The following is a 10130-nucleotide window of genomic DNA, read 5'->3' on the forward strand; positions in this document are numbered from 1 at the left end:
CCCCATTTTAGGAAACATCCAACTATCAGTTGATTAAATCACAAACAAATTAAGTTCACACAATATTCCCTGTGGGATTTGATTCCAACATAGTTTGGTTCTAAATTGACAACTATCGCTTACATTCTCATTAGAGAGGTATAGTTTGGGCGTTATAAAAAATGGCACCGTTGCCGGGGAATACAGTTGTAAATTAAAGTTTGTGTGCGCTAATTGACTGTTAATCAAGTTTCCTAGTTTTACATTTATTTGTTGTTTTTGTTTATTGTAGGATCTTTGTAGTGTATACCAAGTTCCATAAGTTCCACAAAACTATTATTACTATTTAATCCAAAACCATAACAAATTGGAAGATTGGCAGACCAGCAGAAGGCTGACAGGTTAGCAGCCTTAGCTAGAGCTCAGGTGAATGCACAGAATATCGGTCAACAAATATGACATCCAAATCCTTAGGATGAATATTTTGGATATGAGGAGTTGTTAAACCCTGGTAACCCAAGGTGTGTAGAGCAAGTAGCTGCACTAGTATAGTGTAATGCTAATAGGAACCGTCCGTTCTGAGGCAAGCAAGATTACCAGCCAGTCCAGTATGACCTCAATGATTATAATGATGGAATGGATGGAGCATGTGCAGTGGGTGCAATTATTCCTCCACCGTTGGCACCTGGGGCAAAACTCAACATTATGAGTACTATGATTCAACTCCTCAATCTAAAAGGGTTGTTTGGTGGCCATCCTGGGGATGACCCAACTTGCATCTGGTGAACTTTGTCACCATCTGTAAATCTTTTGATAACCCGGGAGTGGGTCAGAATGCTATCCAATTGAGATTGTTTCCGTTGCCTCTGTCTGGGGAGGCAACATTGTGGCTTAATAAGCTGACACCCAATTCTGTAACCAACTGGAGGCAGTTGTAAGGAGCTATCCTATAAAGGTTCTTTACACCTTCCAGAAGGGTACAATTGAGGGATGAGATCTACAACTTTAGGCATCTCCCAACTGAAGCTTTGCATGAAACCTGGGAGAGATTAAAAAAGAAGCTGACGCAGTTTCTGAACCACAATATGTCGGACATACAAGGGATCTTAACTTTGTGACAAAACCAATATAAATAATGTTGTTGGTGGTTTGTTTGTTGATCTTACATTACCAGAGGCTTCAGAAATACTAGAAAGAATGACCAATCAGATTCGGGCATGGCATACTAGAGACTTTGTGGTAGCCAGCCCTACTGTTTCTGTAGGTATGACTGCAGAATAATGCAGAAGAGACGAGGAGCGTAACCAAGACATGGATCACCTAAAAACATAGATGGACTTGCTAAAAAAGCACTTGCTATCAGGAAAGATAGAGAAGGTAAAAGATGTAAGATCACAAGATAGAGTTGATACTGATTTAGAAGAAGAGGCAAACTATGTTAATAATCAAGGGGGTTTTCGAGGAAATAGCCAAGGGAATTAGGTCAGAATTATTATGATAAGCCTGGTTATAAAGATAGAAAGCAGGGAAATTAGAGGAAAAATAATGATAGGAGCGGGCTATATATCCCTCTTAGAAATCATGAAGCTGCTACAACAAGTTCTAAAAAGATATCCATGGAGGATATAATGGATAAGTTATTGAAGGGAGTGGAGGCTACTAACTCTGGTGTGACCACCACGAAGACCGATTTGTCAACTATTAGTCAGTTGGTAAACTCACACTCCACCACAATCAAATAGTTAGAGCAGCAGATGAGCCAACTCTCTGCAGTATTTAACTAGAGAAAGAGTGGAATATTACAAAGTAACAGGGTCCAGAATCCATGAAATAATGGCTCATGTATGGAGATTACCACTAGAAGTGGTAAGATATTACCTGGCTCTTTTGTGGGAAAAAGTTTGGTTCAAGATGTGACTGAGGCAGAGGATGGACCCAAAAAAGAATGTCCAGTGGAGTCTGAGAAGCTGGATGGTTCTGATGATGCTCTGAAAAAAAGGAAAGAGAAGGAGAAAGAGGTAGTGTTGAAAACTCTCCCAAGGCCACCACCTCTCTTTTCTCAATGATTGAAGAAAAAACTGATGATACAAAATTCAACAAGTTTATGGAAATGCTCAAACAATTGACAGTTAATGTGCCATTCGTTGAGGCACTCGAGCAAATGCCAGAATATGCTAAATTCATGAAGGACCTTGTGACTAAGAAAAGAGCAGTAAGCTACGAATTGGTGGATAATCTCCACTATTGTAGTATCATTTCTACATAATCCTTGGTGTAGAAGAAGCCTGACCTAGGAGCATTAACTATTCCCTATATGATTGAGACTATAGAATTTTCTAGGGCATTATGTGATCTGAGAGCGAGCATTAATTTGATGCCACTGACTGTATATAGAAAGATGAGTCTAGAAAATCCCACACCCACCAACATGTGACTCACGATAGTGGATAGGTCAGTAAAACTACCTGTTGGTATTTTGTATGATGTATTAGTGGAGGTAGCTAGCTTTATATTCCCTGTAGATTTCGTCATTATAGATTGTGAGGTGGACTTCGAGGTGCCCAAAATTTTTGGTCGACTTTTCCTCATAACCAAAAGTGTGTTGATTGATTTGAGAGTGAATGAGCTCTTATTTAATATGAATGATAAAGTGGCATGATTTGATGTATGCTGATCAATGAAGCAACATGAAGAAATAAGTGTGTTCTCAGTAGTTGATGTGTATTATGAGGACGAGCAGGAGGTGTCAATAGAGGAAAAACTTGTTGTAGAGCCTTTAGCCATAGTTTTAATAAATTTTGATCATAAAGGCATTGGGGAGTCTAAAGGAGAAATCCCATTTCTTGATCTCAAAGAGTAACCTATAAAAAAATAGGGGTGAGAAGAAAGGCAAGGGTAAGAGAGAGAGGCCTGATAGTGATGAATAAAGAAAAGCAGAGAAGGGGGGGAGAAAAAAGGATAAAAAAGAGAAGATGAAGAAGGTTATGATTGAGTCCTTCATTGACAATGAGAAATGGTAGGCAGCCATCCGAGCGAGAGTCATAGGTGCCTCTACTAGTACACCTCCAGCAACTACTAGCCAGTTGCACCAGAATAGAGTGAGGCTCCCGATGGAGATAAGGTAGTTAAGGATGCGGTATCAGGGGTAGGAACCCATGATCCTGGTGCTTGATCTACTCCAGGTATACCCTAACGCTTAGTTCAGTTTTTCTATTTTTTTTAAGTTGAGGGTGTAGGGTAAATTATTGTTGTAAAATTTTGTAACTGACTAGTAGAAATACAAGTAACTAAGGTAGTTCACCTATTTTTGTGATTTTTGAGCACCTTTCCAATGGTATGAAGGTTTAAATATGTGATTTGCATCTAAGTGTGACCCCTGTGCATCATTGAATGGCATTAGTTCTACCCCTGTGCATCATTGAATGGCATTAGTTCTAGTTATGCAACAATCATTGCTAAACAACTACATGAACTGAATGAGTAGTAACTTGTGATATACTTGTGTACAATGTGAGTGTGAGATCTTACTTAGTCCCTTCTGTATGTTAAATCCAGAACTTGCCTGGTTTGTCTTACCTAAGTTAAAGGATAAGGGTTAGGAAAGGATCATAGGCCATTTTAATATTAGCCCACTTTTAGCCTAAATGACCTTCCCTGTATGTAGAATATCCCTTGATCCCTACTTTGAGCCTGATTAGTCTATTTCTTTTTATGACATCTGTCACCTTCCTATTTATATCACAATGAACCTGTTTTGGCCCTGGTCCTCCTTAGACACTGTGCACCTTGACGTAGACGAATGACCTAAGTTGAGGGTGGCTATCATAGGGGTGTGTGATGTCAAATGAGTATGAAGATAGGTAGAACAAAATAAAAGAATAAAAATTTGGGTGAAATGGAAAAGAACAAGAAAAGAAATATTGTGAAAAAAATAAGTGATTGTACGAAAGATAGCACCCATACTGAATAAGTGTGACCAGAAAAGAGAAGAATAGAAAAAGGTTAATAAGTGAATCCTTGGAGATAGTGTAGTGTTAAGGACGCTTAGTCACTTTAAATATCATCAAGTATCATACCAGCCCTAGCCTGCATTACAGGCCAAAAAAAGACCTATAGTGATTTTAGCTGGCCTGTCTTAAAACCTTGGTAATGAAAATACGGGCAAGCCTATGGTACTTGGCATACATTGATTGGAACTTTATTCTGAGAGTAAATGTCTTTTGATTGTCCCTATGGTTACATATATGATTGCTGATATGAGAAAAGGGAGACTTCTTGGTTGTGAGAGCACACCAGAAATGTTTCTAGTTGCCAAATTGTTTGGATAGTGTAATAGTGGTCAATGCATGCTTGTTATAGCTATATTACTGTCGTATCTTGATTCATGTGTGTTGCATTGTTGTTCTTCAATAATATACACAATTGTTCTTGAATTGACTGACCTTGGAGATAGTGAAGATGTTTTAAGATAATATGGATGATTGACTCCCGAATGTACTTTGTATCCTCTTGGTTGCGTTTGAGTTACTTGAGGACAAGCAATTATTTTAAGTTGAAGGTGTTGATTTGTGAGCAGATGTTAACACATTTGAGGCTTTTAACTGAGAATAATTGCAAATTCTTAAGAAACTTTTATCATTTTTGATCGTTTTATCTTTGATTTTGCAGTAGAAGCCAATATGCAAGAGAACCAACAAGGATGGAAGTCAAAGAGTTAAAATCTGAAGCAAATAGAAGAGAAGTATGGCTGACGACATTCCTGATAAGTCGTCAGCGCTCTGATAAGTTATCAGCTTCATCGTCATCCTTAGACAGAGATAGGTTTTTGGCTAGAGTTCATGACAACATTCCTAATAAGTCGTCAGCCCTGTGATAAGTTATTAGAGACAACGTCAACCTTATACAGAGAATGGACCTCAGCTAAAAGTTGTGATGACATTTCTTGATAAGTCATCAAAGAGTTGATAAGTCATCAGATTTCATCATCAACCTTAAGCAGGAAGTGCTAAAACTGAAGATGGAGCTGACGACATTTGTGATAAGTCGTCAGACTCCTGATAAGGTGTCACAAATATCTTCACTTAATTCGAGAAATTGTTGAAATCTGTGATTTTGTTTCCATAATTAGGGTAAACTATTTACAGCATAGTTTAGGTTTTTCTAAAGAGTTTTGAAACCTATTTTGGGACATACATATTTTGTTATTTTTCTCTCTAGTTTCTTGGCTTGAAAAACAATTAACTTTGAAGAGATTTTCATCAATATTTTGGGATTTCTATTGTGATTTAATCTGAGAATCACTAGTTACTATTCATCTTATGGTAAGTTTATCTTTAAAATTATAAATACATCTAGTTGTTTTGCTTATTAAATGATGAATGGCTAAATTTCTTTAACCCAAATTATGGGATCTATGGGTTAAGTCTTGGTAAGATGCTATGTGTTTAAGATTCTATAGGTAATAGGACTCCTTGGTAATTTTGAAATTTTAATTATTGTCTGTTAGTTGCAAATGATAGATAGCACCTACTTTGATTTGCTTGAGATATGAAATCAAATATAGTAGAAAGTGAATTATTGACAGGGACTTGGAAACACTAAACTTCCATTTAATAATTGATGCTGTAACAAGGTTGATTAACCTGAGGTGAAGTCTTGTTAATACATATAAATTCCCTAAGTCCGAGAGGATTAGGTAATTAAATACTTAAGTAGGTTGAGAGACATTTAGGCATAACTTCGATAAAGATAATCTATTGTCCTACCTACTGCGAGAATCTTGAATCACTGTTACCATCTGTCAAGTACTAAAACCCATAGTGAACATAATTCTGGTTTTCCATAAAGTCTTGATTACAACCACTGAAACTAAAGTGACCAACATTTATTGGCTAATCTTCCAAACCCCCATTTTAGGAAACATTCAACTATCAGTTGATTAAATCTCAAACAACTTAAGTTTACACCATATTCCCTGTGGGATTCGACCCCAATCTAGTTGGGTTATATATTGACAAAGATCGCTTACATTCTCATTAGAGAGGTGTAGTTTGAGTGTTATCAGCTTCATGGGTTAAAGATAACCATGAATCAACACATGACATACCTTAGTTCATTATTTAGAGAAGATTGACGGAGACATTTTCTTGAAATTGAATCCCCAAGTGAAACCCTAGCTTGTTCTTGAGAGAAAATTGAGAAAAACTAGTATATTTTGAGTTACAAATTGCTGAATCTCGTGTTAAAGGGCTTAAATATGGGTGGAAAATTGACTCTTTTTACCCTGGATTCTTATTTTAAATTGAAGAAAATTTCCCGACCTAGACCCCTGGCGCGATGTGGCTTCATCGCGCTGTGTCACTGAAATTTAACAATTGGGAAATAGGGAAATGGCGCGACGCGGAGCCATCATATTGCCACTTTGTCTGAGACCTAAAAGTTTTGTGCGACATAGAGACATTGTGCTGGGACACTGGAAAAAGGAAAATTGCCATTTTATCTTGTGGCGCGACATGCCACTGGCCAATATGGCGTTGTTTTACGATGGGGACTTGAAATAGTCATCACTTCTTACCTGGTTATCGGGTTTAGGGAAATTTTCTATCGATAGAAAGCTTATTCAATTTCCCACATGAAAAAAAGTTAAAACCTTTAAAATTCCCAATGGAATAAACATCATTAAATTTAGAAGCTAATATTTGACATTCTTGAGATAAAATTAGTTAGAAAACTTTGGGGTATTACAGTGGTGCACCCCCAATATTTTATCAATTGCTATCATAGTAAGGATACTAAAAAATTTTAATACCTAGAGTAATTTATTGATCATGGCTGCTCCACCTAATCATGAAGAAGGGCAATCTACCACTAGACCACCCCTCTTTAATGAGAAATACTATGGGTGGTGGAAAACTAAAATGTATGACTTTATTATGATTGAGGATAGTGAGCTGAAGGATGTAGTACTTGATGGCCCTCATGTTCCTGTTAGAGAGGTAAAAAAAGTTTACATAACAAGTATGGTTGTCAAAACCAGGACAGAGATTGATGATGAAGATTTAAAGAGAGTTGAGAAGAATTACAAGACTAAGAAATTGCTTGTGTGTTGTATAGGACCAGATGAGTATAACAGGAATTTTTCTTTTAAAAATGCTAAGAAAATCTAAGACTTCCTAAAGACTTCTCATAAAGGAACAATTAATGTAAAGGATTCAGAACTTGACATGCTGACTAGTAATTATGAAACTTTTTCAAGGAAGGAAGGAGAAACAATACAAAAAATGCATACTAGATTCATTTCAATCACAAATAAGTTGCACTGTCTAGGAGAAGTGATTCTCTTGTATAAGTAAGTGAGAAAAATTCTAGGTTTTCCTACTAAGTCCTAGTAAAGCAAGAAACCTAAAGATTCTCACCATGGATAAACTTATTTGTAATCTGAAAACTCATGAACTCAAGAACCAAAATGGGCAAGAGAAAAAGGAAGAAAAAAAAAGAAAAATCTCTAGCATTGAAGGTTTTAAAGTTTGATTCAAGTGAGGAAAACATTGATGTTTCATATTTGTCAAAAAGGATTGTTAGATTAATAAAGATAAATGGTCAATTTCAATAAATAGGAAGTAGCAACAAAAAGGGAAGTTCAAGTAAAGTTTGTCACAAATCTGGAAGTCCTGATCATGTTATCAAGGATTGTCTACTACACAAATTGGAAATTAGGAATAACAAAAGTATGGAGCTAACAAAGGAAAGAAGAAGGACTAGGTCCCTAAAAAGACAAGAAGAAAGGTTGCAGCTGATTATATTGTGAAATAGGCTTTAGCTGTCTAGGGAGATTCCTCTAGTGAATCTGAGGAGGGTGAAAAGCTTGAAGATGTACCTATGCTGGCAATGAAGGAGATTAAATTCACCTTTGACTTCTTGTTTTCTCTTACAGAAAATAATAGATATCAAGAAGAAAATGAGGTAATTATTTCTGATATTAAAGAACATTTAGATAACTACTCAGCTAGAAAGGTAAATAAGTTTGCAAATATGCTGATTGATTTTGTGTGTGAATTGACTGCTGAAAAAATATGCTAGAAAAGAAAGTAGAAAATAAAGAGATTAAATTTATTAACTCTCTAGATATCTAAAAAAGACGAACAATTCACAGAATTGAAATATAAAAATCTTAGTTTAAATAATCAACTGGAGAAAGTAAATGATTCTGATTGTAAAGGAGAGAAAAAAGCCTCAAGGCTTCAAATTGAGCTTGAAGAAAAATCATGAGATTATAAAAAAATACCTCATGACCACACTCCATAAGAATTAAGAATTAGAAATTTACCTAGTCTATATAAGAGAAGAACTTAACAAATCACTAAAATAGACTACATTCTCTCAAATCCTTTCTAATTTAACTGGTCAGGGTGACAATAATGGTACAGCCCTTGGATATTAGTATAAAACCCACTCACTTGAATCTCCAAGGAAGGTAGTTCATGGTGCCAAAAGCAAAGTCCACATACCTTTATGTACATATTGTGGAAATAACGGGCACTTGAAAGAGAATTGTCAAAGTTGGATTAGTGCTAGAATAAACTGTGCAAGATACACCTAGTAGAATTCCTATATTAGGGATTCTAAACCTTTGAAGTATATAAAGAAGAACTTACTAACTAGCTGGTCCAAGAAATACTTAATCACACCTTTATCTTTCTTTTATGAATGAAATCTTAAATGGGTTCCTAAATCTAACAAATGACTTTGTTTGTAATGGGATAAAAGGATTGCAATCAGAACTAGTTTATGGATACTAGATGTTCAAAGCATGTGACTAGAAGGAATGATTGTTGTATCTCTCTCAAGATACTTCAATTTAGAGGTGTCTTATTTGAAAATGTTGAAGATGATGGTCAAGAATAAAGTAGTACAATTATGAAGGATGAAGGTGATTGTGACTCAAGATATCTATTGCATATCCTAGTTTTAGGAGAAACACTATAAAAAGTGTATAGTCAAAATCTCCAGGAACCCAGTCCTAGATAAATTCAACTCAAAATGTCAAAATTAGAAGCATATATCTTCTTATTCCTTTGAGAACTTGACTTTACCTTTGAAATCAAGAGGAAAATAAGAGTTCAAGCCTGAAATTTCAAGGGATTCAAAGCATTTCTGTCCTAATTTGAGATAAAAATTAGAAATAAGTTGTGAAAGATGTTGACTGGATCTATACTATGCAGAGGAGCTTCAGCAACTTGAAAGAAGAAGTCTATGTCAAGTAACCCCTAGGTTTTCAAGATGCAGATTTTTCTCATCATATGCTTAAATTTGAAAAAGATCTCTATGGTTTGTAGCAAGAACCAAGGGCTTATGTATAGGTATGCAGATCAAGCAAACTTCTCCAGGAACTATGATTTGTCAAGAGAATTACATCAAAGAGCTACTGAAGAAATACAATTTGAAAAATGCCAAGATAATTGAAACTCTAATTTGAACCCGTTTAAAGATTTATAATGATAAACATGGTCTTTTAATTAATGAGACCATGTATAGAGGGATTATTGGATCCTTACTGTATCTCACTTCAAGCAACCTAAATATTTAATTTTGTGTGGGAAATGTGTGCTAGATTTTAGGCTTTCCCAAATAAGTCTCATTTGAAAGCTACAAAAAGAATTCTCATATATCTTAAAAGGACCTGGGACCTGGTCCTATACTATCTATTTGTAGAAAATTTTGATCTGATAGGCTATGATAATACCGATTTTGCAGGATACTTAGTGGACAGAAAAAACACCTCAAGAATGGCTCATTTTCTTAGTTATTCATTAATTTCCTAGGGTTCTCAGAAGTAAAGTTTAGTTTCTTTATCTACTGCTGAAGTTGAGTATGTAGTAGCTTATTGTTGTGCTCAATTATTGAGGGACAAATAACAACGAAAGAATATTTGGGATTATCTGAGACACTATCCCTTTAATGTGTGACAATCCAAATGCTCTTAATATGCTAAGAATACAATACAGCATAGAAGAGAAAGCATCTTGATTTGACATCTTTACAAAGGCTTTTTATAAGAAGCATTTTGTGAAGGACGGTTGAGATCAAGGCTGATAAAATAACCTTACCTATCTGATGGATTAGTTTTCCTACTTAAATTGGATATGATCAAA

This window comes from Capsicum annuum, chromosome 2 (assembly GCF_002878395.1).
Source record: "Capsicum annuum cultivar UCD-10X-F1 chromosome 2, UCD10Xv1.1, whole genome shotgun sequence".
Lineage (NCBI taxonomy): Eukaryota > Viridiplantae > Streptophyta > Magnoliopsida > Solanales > Solanaceae > Capsicum > Capsicum annuum.